General features: G+C 50.1%; 1 protein-coding gene across 6 annotated transcripts in view; it reads left to right on the top strand.

Moving 5' to 3' along the window:
- The window catches only part of STARD8 (StAR related lipid transfer domain containing 8), a 40,872-nt gene that overhangs the window by 10,012 nt on the left and 16,802 nt on the right, over window positions 1–14,058 (top strand). The window contains exon 1 of one of the 6 annotated variants that reach the window (XM_045072750.1): window positions 3,529–7,718. The exons of the other annotated variants lie outside the window; for them this stretch is intronic. The gene's annotated coding sequence lies outside the window, so the exon portion shown is untranslated. Of the gene's footprint in view, window positions 1–3,528; window positions 7,719–14,058 lie in introns of those variants that run through there. 6 annotated transcript variants of the gene reach the window in all.

Raw genomic sequence — 14,058 nt, 5'->3', positions numbered from 1 at the left:
GTGGAGAATAGGCCTGAGCACATAATCGTTGGTGTCAGCTGTGTACTAAGGCTCTCTTCATCTGTGACCCATGGCCTTGGTTCGTGTGTATGGGAGGAGAGGGGGACTCATCCCAGAATCGGTCCATTGCAGGTCTGAAATGCTGTGTTTGTGTGTGAGTTTTCTCTTGCCCAGCCCCCTACTCTGGGAACTCACATTTCACTGACTGCTGTCCCTGTTTACCCCCAACCCTCAGGGTGCTGGTATGGGTAACTGGACGTTAAGTTCCTCAGGAATCCAGGATGGTGTGGGGCAAAGCACAAGGGAGTGAAAGCTGGACATATGGGAAGTTTAAATCTGGGCCCTGCTGCTCCATTTGTGACTTCCCCAGCTCTTGGTTTCTCCTCACTGTTTCTACCTCATTGGATTAGATGAGAGAATCCATGGCTAAGTGCTTTGTAAACTACCAAAGACCGTACAAATTATTAGTCATTAAGTTCAGGCTTGGCTAGGTCTTAGAGGACACAGAGTGTAACCCCCACCTTCAGGGAATCGACCAACTAGTTTGGGGGTTAGTGGCATAAATCATGCGTGGCAAACAAAGCCTTTACCTCAGTGAGGACTTTTCAAAAAAGATTATTTATTATGAAGGCTTTCAAACATATATAAAAATAGAGGAAATTAGTGTAGTAAGAGCCCATTAGCCCATGGGTATAATCCTGCCTATTAATACCTCCATCTGCTTCACCTTCTTTCTTGTTATTTTGAAACAAATCCCAGACATCTTATCAATTTATCTATAGTGCAATATATAGATCTCTAAAAGATAAGGCTTCCAAAAAAAAAAAACAAAACCTACTGTACCATTAACACATCCAGAACAGCCCCTTAATATCATCAGATATTCTGACAGTGTTCATCTTTGCAGCTGTCTAGGAGGGCTGTTTTGCCTGGGGATGCCTGACTAGAGAGCCTGCTTGTTGCTTTTGACTGAGGGGAAGGTGACTGACAGAGGCGAGGCAGTGATATTTGAGCTGAACCTTTGAAGAGGGGCCTAGGCAAAGTCAGAGCTGGAGCAATTAGGGAATCCTGGGCCCTCGTTTTACAGCACTAGCCCCAGTCCCTGGGACTGCCGCTCCGGAGGCTGATTTGGGGAAGCTTCTTGCCGAAACTTTGTGCCTTGCTCCTCTAGCAGTAAATGGGGTGAACTTTCCCACTTGCCTCCCCAGTTCCAGGGCCACCCAGGACCTTGAGGTCAGTAGGCCTGGGAGAATTCCTGGGAGGCTCCTCTCCTCCTGGCCCCTCCCCTGACCCCTGAGGCCACTTTGGAGCAAAACAGGATGCATTCAGGATGAGTGTCTTTCCCAGCTTGTCAGCTAATCACCAAGGCCCAGCTTGGAGCTTCCTCTCTAATTCATGATAAAACCTCTCACTGTCTCCCTTTTCCCTCCACCTCAGTGAGGGTGTGCTGACTTCCTCCACATCCGGGCCAGCCCTCCTCCACCCTCCTGTGGAGCTGAGGGAGAGGCCCTCATCCAGGCCTTTCTTCTGACTGCTCCAGAGCTGGCTGTGAGACCAGAGCAGGCTGTGAGAGGGCCGGGAGACCCCATGAGCGCTCTCCCTGGCTGCAGCCTCCTGCTCTTGGGCCGTCCTTGGGAAAGGAGTGGCTCCATTCCAACAAGCCTGGGGTCCTGCCACTGCCTGGTTAATGATTGAGCCACATAATAACCACCTTGAAAAGTCACCTCTGGGGGATGGCCATTAACCAACTCCCCGTCCACCCCTGGCCTTAAGGGGGATCCCCTCTTAACACTCACCTCCCTCAAGGGGACACTAACAAACATTCCTTCACGGGAACTTCCCGGAGCCAATTAAACTTCTGGCCCTCTGTTTTTGCTTGGGCAAACAAGTTCATTTGGGTGGTTATTGAGAAGGTCAGGGAATTGATAGGGATTCGGATGGGCAGTGAGGTAAGGGGAATCTTTAGGCATGAGTCAGAAGGGTCTGGGGGTCTTTCCAGGAGTCCCTCACCCCCTCAGGTCAATTTGAAAGAGCAAGAAATACCCACGCAAAGGATCTGCCGTTAGTGGGGCTGTGTGCCTGTCTGTTTTCAGTCCAGCTGTGGGTCACTCCTCCACACTAGGCAGAGACATGAGCCGTCAGTCATGCTGCTGCTGCTCCTGCTGTAAGGCTGAGGCCTCCACGGTGGAAGAGGAGACCTCCCTCCAAGAGCCTGCATCTTGACGAACAGTGGGAATTGGGAAGGGTCAGGTTAGGTCCCATTTGGAAAGCTCCGGACCCCAAGCAGTTTTCTGCAGTTTCAGTGAGAAGAGACGGAACCAGCATTTAGGGAACCAGTGGGGGCCTCCTACAAGTCAGGAAGCCTGCCCTCTGGTTGTGCCTCTCTGTAGCTACCTCAGCATGAGTGACTGTTACTTTCTCTGGGACTCAGTTTTCACAGGTAGTGTGCACTCAGTGGTCTCTCAGGTTCCATTCCAGCTGTAAGATTATGCACTCCCAGGCAAAACCTTTTGCTTGTCCACAAGGCAAAGGTCGGTTGGCTTTAAATTCTGCCAGGCCCGGTTACTACATTGTGCCAGTTGGCTGGTCAGTTTGAGCTGACCAGGCCTTGAACTGCCATAGCTTGGGTTTTGCTCGAGCATGGGCTTTTGTGCAGTTGCTCTCCAGTCCCCTCCCCGTGTGTGTGTGTGTGTGTGTGTGTGTGTGTGTGTGTCCCAAGGGGCTACCCTCTGACCCATTCAGCTACAGGTTAATGAGTGACCTGTTGGCCCTGGTTAGCAGCTGAAGGTGCTCCTGGGATCCCAGGTCTCTGAGGGAAGCGGCTCAGGGCTTAGCCAGCCCCACCCACCTTTATGCACAATACCCCAGAGGTAGAGAGCCAACCTAACTCTGGGGAGAAGGGTCTTTAGAGGGCACTCAGTCCAATTCTCCTTATGAACCTAGATCTTCCTACCAGGGATTTGTGCAGCTCTTGTGCCCCCATCTTCAGTACCTGAGAGCTCAAGTTTTCAAAGCAATTGCTTTCATTCCTGGAACGTCCAAAAGCATTTGCTTATGTCGAACTGCACACCATATTCCTGTGGCTTCTACAACCCTGGATCCCAGCTCTGCCCCCTGAGACCATCTAGCCAGGGGCCATTCTCGCTGACTTCCAGAGGTCTGAGGACGGAACCCAAGTCCCCTCGCTTCTTCTGTAGGCCAAATAGCTTCAGTTCCTCCAAAGACTTCTCAAGGGACCTGGGACCAGTCCTCTTCCCAGCCTCATTACTGTCTTCTGCACATGCTACGGTTTGTGGCCCTGGGAATGGGAAATGGGGCTCTGGAAGCCCCTCACGCTCTGTTTATTTCTAGCCTGAACTTTTTTTTTTTAAGATTTTATATATTTATTTGAGAGAGAGAGGGAGAACACAGGCAGGTGGAGCAGCAGACAAATGGAGAGGGAGAAGCAGACTTTCCACTGAGCAAGGAGCCAGATGTGGGACTGGATCTCAGGACGCTGGGATCATGACCTGAGCCGAAGGCAGATGCTCAACAACTGAGTCACCCAGCAGCCCCTAGTCTGAACTTTCCTACAAGACTTCTCCATTATCTTTTTCTGGTGGCTCCAGCAGTTGCATTCTGAACCCCCAGGGTCCTGGGTCCAAACAGCTCCTGCAGCTCTCTGATTTGTTTGTTGGTTAGGTCTGGCTGGCCTTCTTCTTGGTGCCCTCATAGCAGAAGGCAAGCCTGGTGAGAGGAAGTGCTCATTTCTGATGAGCTGTCTGCAGTGTATTCTGTGTGGCCTGTCAGTATATCCTGTTTTCCTGCCACTTACTTTCTTCCCTTGAGCTGGTGGAAGTCAGGGGGAAGGGAGTGTTTTGAGGAGCATCAAAGCCGGAAATGAGCATGAGCCATGCCCACACTGGGGCGTAGAAGGGTGAATCAGATGGGGAGAAACACCAACTCAGCCATTCCTCCTCTGCAGTTGATGATGAAGACCACGATGAGTATTCCCATTTCTTTCCATTTCCAAGGTACTTTCACTTCTACAATTCCACCCTTTTCTCAGAGCGGCCCTGGTAAGAGAAGCAGTGTGATCATTGCAGGTGCCCACCTGGGGCCCAGATGGGGGACAGGCTTGGTGTCTGAGGAGGGAGGATTCAGAGCCCAGGTCTCCTGATGCTCAGCCCTCACTATTTCCCCCAAACCACACCCAGCAGCTGAGGCAGCTGGGGCTGACTCCGCTGCTTCCTCACCACAGAGGAACCTCTGCCCAGGCTGAAACTCTGTTCCCATGGTGGAGGGAGCAATCTTCAGGGGAGGTGGCCAAGGATTTCCTGTCTTTTATCTGGGCTGGCCAAAGGCTGGCCTGTCTGAGGTGTGAGACACGCACTCACAGCCAGCTTTTCTGCTCCCGGTCAAGGTCACGTCAGGCTGGGGCTATGAGCAGGCAGCTTGGGAAGTGCTTCGCCACAGACATCTGCCCTGAGCACCCCTCACCTGAGCAGGGCCTTCTAAATGGCAAAACCAAGAAGGGATGTGGGAAAGGGGCCAGAATGGAGATGAAGTGAAAGGCATATAGAGCTGTACATCCAGAGTTTGGGGCAGGAAAGTGTGTCATGGTGGGGAGCTGGGGCTCTGGGATAAACAGCACTGGGTGACTTTGGGCCACTCACTTAACCTCTGGGAGCCTCCATTTTGTCAACTGTAAAATGGAGCTATAGGTACCTACCTCATGGGGTTGTTGAGTCATAAATCCAATAATATGAACAGGATTCTTCTTATTGTTGTTGTTTAGTGGCACTTTCTGCCACCTTATCTCTTTGCTGTTTTTCACTGACCTGGGACTGTGCTGCACCCAAACATGTGGCCCCCGAGGCCTTAGGTCTTCTCTGTCCCTCAGATTCCACTTCCTCACAAAAAACATTCCTGGGCCACACTCACCTGGAGGGAGGGATCCTTCTGGTCTCCTCGAGTGAGGAGTGACATTTATGATCACGCTAACAACAATAATAATAGTAAACTCTTCTAAATTCTTGACACCTTTGAACTTAATTAGCTCCCATGGTAATTCTGTAAGGTAGGTACTGCTATTCTCCTCACATTTTACATATGAAGAAGTATACAGGGAGAGGCTAAAAGAAGAACGGACTCAAGGTCACATGGCTAGGGAATCATGGAACTGGAATCAGGACCCAGGTAGGCTGAGTCTACCACCCACACCCTTAGCAACGGTGCCATGCCTCTCCTCCCTTTTTGGGGTGGCCAGCCAGGAGGCCAGAGCTCGGGCTTGGGTCTCCCTTCCACCCCTGACTGCTTATTTTACCCATCATGATCAGTCTTTCCTGGGCAGACAGTCCCTAGGTCCTTGCCTGCTCCCTCCCCAGCAAGGCAGACAGATGGAGGGGAGAGAAAATCAAAGGGCTGGGTATTGAGGCTTTAAGCAGAGCTGCACAGTGGGGGCGGGTATACAGGAGGAAGCTGGGGAGGTGGTTCTGACAGCGGCAGGCCTGCCTGATTAGCACCTTCCAGGACTAAGGGTGCTGGGTGGCATCAGGGAAAGGAGACACTCTAATGAGCTCTCCTGACAACCAGAGTTCATTATTTAGAAGGTGTGGGTGGTTAGGGGCAGGTGGAAGGCTGGCTGAATTAACTTGCTTGACCCTTCCAGCTTGGTGTGGTCCATGCTGGTATTGGGCATGTGGAAGGGTAAGCTTTTGTCCAGAAGCTCTACCTTCCCCACAACGTTCCCACCTCTGGGCCCATGGGGGGCTAAAGACTTCCTTCCCATAGGCTGTACCCCCTTTAGAGCTCATTCTCTGTGATCTTGCCTGCAAACAGAGGCCAGAGAGTGCTTCAGAGGATAGCCAACCTTAGCATCTGCTTCCCTGAGAAGTATGGGCCTGATAGCAGCTCTGGTACTGTACTCCAGGAGAGTTTGGCTTTTGCTCAGTTTCAGACCCTGGTGCCTAGCATGGGGCCTGGCACAGGGTAGGATTGGATTTGGAGGGGAGAGCCTAGGGAGACAACATGGGAACAGATCAACAGGTTGGTTGTGGTCATTTAGGCAGGCTCCTGGTCCTCGTCCATAGTCCAGTGGAAGCCACTTGACCTCCTATAGCCTCAGTTTTCCCATTTGTGCAGTAGGTCTGTTTCGGACAGGGCTGTCATGGGGACCACAAGAGATGTGGGATGGTCAGGTGTTTTCTCCACTGATGGGAAGTTACTTCAGGCTCAGGGTTCATACTGCACAACTCCTGGCCTATGTTTCTTGTGTCCACAGCCAAGGCAACTTCTATTTAATGAGTATTCTAACTTGGTGGACTTGGAGGACTCTGGATCTAGACTGCCTGGATTTGCACCTTGACCCACTACTTCCTAGTTGCTGATTTAGGGCAAGTTACTCAATATCCCTGGGCCTTAGTTTTGTCATCTGTCAAATAGAAATTTCATAGCACTTAGCCCCTGCAGGGTTGTTGTCAAGATTCAGTGAAATAAACCATATAAGAAGTACTTATGCTGGGGACCCAACAATGACTTGGAACCCTTTGCTTGTTGTTATTATCTCATTTTATACTTGCAAAAACCTCCTGACATCAGGGATATAAACATGTCACTATTTTACAGCTAAGGACACTGAAGCCCAGAGAAGCTAAGTCTTGCCCAAAGAGATCTGTGTAAAGTTCTTAGCTTGGGGCTTGGCACATATTAAGTGCTCAGTAAATATTAATGTTTAATCTTAATTATTGTTAATAATGACATTCGGTATCCTTAGTATTATTATTAGTAAGGAACACAACCACAGCTAAGAAGTAGCAGAGCCAAGACTAAAAGCCACAGTCACTAGCCTGTTAGTCTTCCAACTGCACCTGAAAACCTCTATTTCTAGATATTACACAGTTATTAGGTTGCCATTTAGATTCTCCTTCCCTTCACCCCAGGTGGCCTAAGCATGCACATGGCCACCCCTGCCCACAAAGCTAAGCCCCCCCCCTTTCTGCACAGAATCACAACCCTCCCTTTGGCTGCAGAGCTCAGGGGAGGCTTGTATCCATTGGCTTCTAGAGGGGGAACAGACCCTGTGAAGAGGTTACTTCTCTTGGGCCCATTTTCTTTCTGTAAGAGACAATATTTTTTTCTGGGTCTCAGGGTGGGGCCAGGCTCCTTCAAGGCATTTCCTGCCTGCGGGTTTATATTTGGCCTCAGCAAAAGGAAAAGGAAGTAGGCAAGGGGGGTGGGATGTAGAAGTGGAGACACAGGTTCAAGATGGGTGAGTGCCAAGACTTTGCAGGCCAAGAGAGGAAGCAGGAGACGGTGCATGTCCCTTGCCCTGTGGGCTTGGGGGCCCTCACAGGAGCTTGGGATGGAAGAGCTGAGGGTTCCTTGGGGCCAGAATGTCTTTGTCCCTAGGCAGAGATTATTTTCACATCTTACACCTCTGGGCCTTGGTTCTTGGCCGTGGTTTCTGCCCTGGGGCAAAGTGTTCTGCTGGTCATCTAGTTGGCTGAGTTGCAAGCGTGTCTCCTCAGTTCTGTGTCTTTGCTGTAGTGATAACAGAGGAATGGGTGGAGGCAGAGGCCTGCACACTGTTTAGTTGGAAAGCAGGACTTCCTGCCTAGGTGTTGCCAGAACATTCTGTAGCCCTTACCACAATGCAGTGGGGATACTGAGACCGATAGGACCCAGTGCCGTGGGACTCCAGTTGAATGGGGCAGACAGTCTCATGTGCAGCTGAGAAGGTAATGGAAATGCGTAGGGGGTAGGGGTCACTTAATTTAAGTGATCCGTTAGTTGGTAGGGGATTTAGTGAGAGGTCAGGGAAGGAAGATCTCATGGGACGTTTGACCTCCATCTTGATGAATACTGGGAGTTTGCAGCTTCGAGTCAGACTGAGTCTGGGGTGCTGAAGGCCTCACGTGCCAGGTGAAAAGCAGTCTGGTTGTTGCCCTGGGCTGTGGGCAGGGGAGCCTGCAAGGCAGAGTGGAGTGTGGCCAGGTCAGAACTGGGTTCTTGTAAGAAGAAGATGGCAGGACAACTTATTGAAAGGAGAGACTAGAGGCTGGGAACTTGGAGGCTTAAGTGATCCAGGCATGCCAACCTAGAGCACAGTCAGGTGTGGGAAACCATGACCACTTGATGGAAAAGTTGATAGAACTTAGTGATTAAATACACAAGTTGAGAGAGGACAGACCAGGATGACTGGTAGGTTAAGCCTGGGTGTTCGGGTGCCTTGGGAGGCAGGAAAGCCAAAGAGCCAGGTTGGGAGGGGAAGATGGATTTGGTCTTGGTGCCCACTGAACCGTGGGTCTGCCACTCAGACTTACTGGAGTCTGCCAAAAGAGTGTGCAGGAGGAGCACAGCTCCTCTACTGAACCAGCCAGGGAGAGTCATACACACTCCCCTCTGGGTTTAGATTTTGGTGAGTGGCCACTAGGAGACAGAAAAATGGAGGCCCAGACAGAGTTGGTGGCTTGCCTGAGGTCACCCAACAGGTTTCTAGCACAGTTAAGGCTCTTAGAATGTAGTTCTCTTGACCTTCAGTCCGATAATCTTTCCAGCCATACCATAGTGGAGAGCAGTTCGTTGGTCTACCATCTGCCCCAGACTAGTTAGGTGGGCATCTCTTGCCTACAGCTTGGTGACTGGAGGTGTTGGAGTAGTGCACAACTTATGAAAACACCTGTCCTTTCTTGTAACCATGACCTTGTCAGAGCACTTGGGACTGGGTTGGGGGCAGGATTCCCTGAGGGTAAGAAAGTTAATGGAGTGACTGCCCCTGAGCAGGTGGCAGCATTGACCTTCACTGTCACAGGAAAGCCCTGGGCTGGGTCAGAATGTCCACCGCCTGCTTTAACCCTGCTGTACCCAGTGACAGCCTGGGAGACCACAGACTGGACTCTGGTCTCAAACTTTTAAGCAGCCCCGGGAGGCCAGAGGCCTGGTTTTGGTCCCAGTACCCTCCTGTTCCTCCCTCACTTAAAGCTGTACACCAAATCTCAGACTACAGCTCCGTCGGGGAGAGGGGTGCAGTTGGGGATTTCTTGTATAACTTCCATGTTTTTAAAAACTCTCAACTCAAACTGCCACCTGTCCCTGGCTGACCTGCGGGATCAGTGTTTCCACAGACAAGGGACCTCCACTGAATCATGCATCCAGTCTTTGCCTCATCCCTCAGGACATCTTCAAGGAGTGGTTGCCTGAGGCCCCCAGGTAAGGTGGAGGCTGACCTTGGGGTCACAGTTCAGGACTGGAGTCTGCCTTTCTTTCATTGTGGCGACTTTCCTGGAGCCAATATATTTCTAGACATTGCCAAAGGTCCCCCAGGGCATAACGTTGTCCCTGGGTGAGACTCCCTGAGGTCCTGTGGCTTTGGTGCAGACATGTAGCATTAAGGAGAGAGGGCTATTTGAATGGAGAGCCGCACGTGTCAAACTGCCACTAGTCAGCCGGAAGATGCAGTGGATTCAACATGCTGCCACCCAGCCGCATGGTACTGTCCCTTCCTGGGCTGTGTGTGTCGGTGGTGCTGCAGTTCTGATGGGGAGACTCCCTTGCATGGGCTTGGGAGCTTGGTATCCAGCTGCAGCTCTGGCTAAGATTGACACAGCATCCCAACAGGTGCAGCAGGGGCCCCATGTCCTGCCTGTGACCTAACAGGCTTGAGGCCAGCCAGTGGCTAGCGCAGCCAAGCTGGCTGCTTAAAATCCAGCAGCCTTTCCTGTGCCCCTGCCTCCTGTGGGGTTTGGGATGTGGGATGAGAGCTATTTTGGTGTTGCTGCTTTCTCTCCCTTTGCCCCCCTCGCCCATGAGAATCAAGTAAGAACTGTCATTCCTGCTATGAGCAGCAGTAGTGGGGAGACGAGTATACCCAGTGTCCCGCCGAACAGGGTACTGCAGACCCTTCCCCCCCACCGAATGTCCCATTCAAGGTCAGGAAGTGAAGTCTTGGCAGTCGTAAAAGTCATGACAGCTGTTACAGCTGTTAGTATGAGCCCTTGTGAGAGCTCCTCTCCCTCTGTCCCTTGGTGGGTGGGGGATAGCCAAACAGTCACCTGTTGCAGCATTTGTGCAAATTTGAATGGAGCCCCACCTCTGAGGGATCCAGGGCTCAAGGCTGGGTGGGCACCCTTCTTGTGGCCTAGGCTCCTTAGCTTATATCCTTACAGGAGGGTGAAATGAGCTGCTAATAAGCATTTGAGGCCAAGTGAGATCCAAGCCCCCTGCCAGAAAGACAACATCTCTTCCTTAGACAGGATCCCTCTCTGGGAGTGAAGGTGGGAAAAGGAGGAGGGCTTTGCATTTCCCAAGAGAAATGGGCCAAGAAGCCATTTGCCCAGACCTAGCATTTCCCAACTATAGTAATGGGGCCGGGGTGGGGTGGGGGGCTTCTGCCTACCTGGAATACCAGCTTGACCTTACAAAGTCTACCTCGGAAACTTGGGTTGTCACACAGACATCAGCATCCCAGGTCTTTCTCTACTCCCTCAGAATGCTGGCTTTCCCTCCTGTGCTCACTAAAGTTGGGAGAGACCATGCTGATCCCAGACCTTGTTTGGAAGACACTCGTCCTACAGTGAGGGCCAGTGAAGGAGATGTTTTTCCAAACATAAAGCAAAGTAAGGTAAAGGAAATTGGCACATTTGCTGAAAGATTCTTTATGGAGTAGGACAGCTAACTGTTTGACTAAATTACCTTCACAGACACCCACAGACTCGCCCTCCCCTGTCCCACCACATGCATTCGTATTACCACTCATGGCTCTCTTGCTCCTTGTCTGGGGCCTGGAGAGAACATGGACCAGTGATTAGAATGGGCCTGAGTCTGGCCTCTGGCTAGAATCTTTCCAGAGACCTATGCTGTGGCTTTTTGGCTGACTGTGTTTGTTCAGGGCAGTGGTGCTCTTTCTTGCCTGCACTCAAGAATCATGTAGAAAACTCTCAAAAACAAATGAAAGCTTTCCCATAGATTCTAATTTAATTGGTAATGACTGGGGCCCAGACATGGGAATTTTTAAAAAGAGTTTATATATTTATTTGAGAGAGAGAGAGAGCGAGCACACACACATCCACATGCATGTGCTTGTGAGCATGAGTGGTGGGGGGCGGGGCAGAGGTAGAAGCAGACTCCCCACTGATCAGGGAATCCCAATGATGATGATGATGATGGTGTCACCACTGCCTAGGATCATGCCCTGAGCCTAACCGAGGGAGCCACCCAACTAACCCCCAGGTCCTGGAATTTTTAAAAACTCTCAGACTATATAATGTGTGGTCTGAGTTGAGAGGTTACTATTTTGGTGGTAACAAGGATCCTGTTGACTGGGGCCTCTGTGACATCCACCCATTGCTTGTCCTGGGTTCTGAGTCTTACCTGGTACCTATGCCTGGAGATGGGTTTTGGGTTGGGAAAGAGTAGGCAGAGTGGGGTCTGAGCAGCTCTCTCATAGCCCACTGAGTGACCACAAAGTAGAAGGACTCAAGTCCCCTGAATGTGGCATGAAGAGGGTGGGGTTGGTGATATTGGCTCGGTGAGGCCCAACTTCCCTAAACTTAGTTGGCAATTGCTTTTTCTTCCCCTCCTAGCTCATGCTCACTTTTTAAAAAGTAGGACAAAATCTGAGCTGAGGCTCACCAACTGTGAATGTGTGCATACCAAGGTCAAGGAGTCTTTTTTTTTTAAGTTTTTCTTTAAATTCCACTTAGTTAACATACAATGTAATAATAGTTTCAGGAGTGGGGGGGCAAGTTCAAGTAAACTTAACAAAAATTGTGCTCTCTAATGATAACTTTCATACAGCCACTTTCAAAACCAGGCAAAACCTGACCCATTCCATGCAATAACCATGGACGTAGGCAGGAAAGCTTTTGGTCATCACTACCTAGTTCAAAATCCAAAGCTTAGGGAAAGAAGCAAGTTGGCTAAAGTGACTTAGGCAGCGAGTAGGGGAGCTGGCTTGATGGGAAAAAGCTCGCTCTTCGACTCACTTATCTATCATCTTGGAGCATGATTGCATTTCCCCCGTGGGAGATGTTGCTCGCCCTTTCCTGAGTGCGTAAGCTACCCTTGTTCATGCAGCATTTCTTGGGAACAGAAATGCTTTTCTCTGCGTTCTCTCCTTCTCAAAATAGAAGAGAGCTCTGTGCTAAGAGGCTCCTGGTACATGGCCTGTTTAAGTGTAGGTGTAGATCCTGTCATTGACCTCTAAAACCTTCTCCTGCTGTTCAGCCATTTTTCTTTGACACTCCCTCCAGGAAACCTGTGGGCATGGCCTTGAGACCTAATTTGATTCTGGAGCTTTTGAGTATGCCCCTGGCTCTGATTCTTATGGCTCAGATCACCTGGGACCATCCCCGGGTTTAGAGTCTGAGCCTAAATCTCTGTGGAATCCAGCTTGTGCCAGCTGAGTGCCATTCCTGACCTGTCCCAGCACATCATCCTAGCCTTGGCCAGAGCACAGCCTGCAAAATATAGCAGTTGAAAACTGCTCAAATCTGTACATCTGGACACAGAAGCAGGACAAGGGGACACAGACATTCCTTCATCGCTTGCATCGGCCTGCCCGGTGTCACTCTCCCTGCCAGGCACAGAAGGCAATTCTGAGTCTGGAACACCTGGGCCCTAACCTCAGGGGAGTGGACTTGCTTGGGGTGAGTGGTCACTTCTGGTCCCAGCCTGGGCAGGCTGGGGTGGGTGGGAGGAGTAAACGCAAAGTACTTTAGCTCAGTCCTTAATCACCAAGACATATGTCTCTGACTGCTTCATCTGGGAGGAGCCTTAGGGCCTCCCCGACCTCCACGAGGTGGTGTAATGCTGGGAGGCAGTGTCCCTGACATCCTGTTGGGTAATAACCCCTTACATTCTCCAGATTCCTGCCAGGGAGTACTTGCTGGGGATTCAGTCCATAGCCCTGCTTCAAACTCCTTGGCTCCTTTGTCTTTTGGAGCTATTGTGGCCTCTTTGAAATGTCTGCCTCTTAACTAACCTCACTTCCCAGAGCCATTTGGCTATAATTTTGACAGTAATGTGGATGCAGCCACTTTACAGACCCAAAAGGAAATGCCAGCTGGGTCTCTTTCTTCTGTTTGTTCTTTTTCCTTCAGACCCTTCAGTTAGTTGCAAGTATTTATACTATGTGTCAGGGGTTTTTGGTTATTGTTTTTTTTTCTCCCTCTTTAGTATTTAACTTAATGCTCTCAGTAGCTATTCCAAGTAGACTCTATTACCTCCATTTTACAGAGGGGGAAACTGAGTCTTACAGAGGTTAAATAACTTGCTCAAAGTCAGAGGGCTCATGACTGGTAGCACCAGGATTTCAATTCAGTCTTGTAACTCTACTCTATCAGAAGGGTGGAAAAAATTTAGGGGACATGGAGTTGGTTCCTTTGAGTGTGGGCCCTTGGTTTCTCTGGCATTTGAGGGCAGGTGGCATAACTCCATGGAAAAGAGAACTGGACAGGAAATGAAAAGATCAGGGTTGTACATGAACAGATATTTCTCCAAAGAAAAATCCAGATGGCCAGCAGGTGCATGAAAAGATGCTCATCATCACTTACCATCAGGGAAATGCAAACCGAAACTGTAAGGAGATACCATGTCACACCTGCCAGGATGGCTAAAATCAACAACACAAGAAACGCCGGTTGTTGGTGAGGATGTGGAGAAAGGGGAACCCTCTTGCACTGTTGGTGGGAAAGCAAACTGGTGCAGCCACTCTCGAAAACAGAGTGGAGGTTCCTCAAGAGTTAAAAAGAGAACTACCCTATGACCCAGCAATCACACTACTGGGTATTTACCCAACGGGTACAAAAACACTAGATGAAAAAGGATACATGCAACCCTATGTCTATAGCAGGATTATTTACAGTAGGGAAGCTATGGAAGCGACCCAAGTGTGATGAATGGATAAAGAAGATATGGTGTGTGTACACACACACACACACACACACACACACTTACAGTGAAATACTACCTAGCCATAAATGAGAATGAAATCTTTCCATTTGCAACAACATCGATGGAGCTAGGGGGCTTATGCTAAGCGAAATAAGTCAGAGAAAGACAATTTAGGAAACAAAACAA

This window comes from Mustela putorius, unplaced genomic scaffold (genome assembly GCF_011764305.1).
Source record: "Mustela putorius furo isolate JIRA1106 unplaced genomic scaffold, ASM1176430v1.1 tig00004053_pilon_pilon_pilon, whole genome shotgun sequence".
Taxonomy (NCBI): domain Eukaryota; kingdom Metazoa; phylum Chordata; class Mammalia; order Carnivora; family Mustelidae; genus Mustela; species Mustela putorius.
Note: the sequence above shows the minus strand (reverse complement) of the source record. Positions and strands in the feature narration are given on the sequence as shown.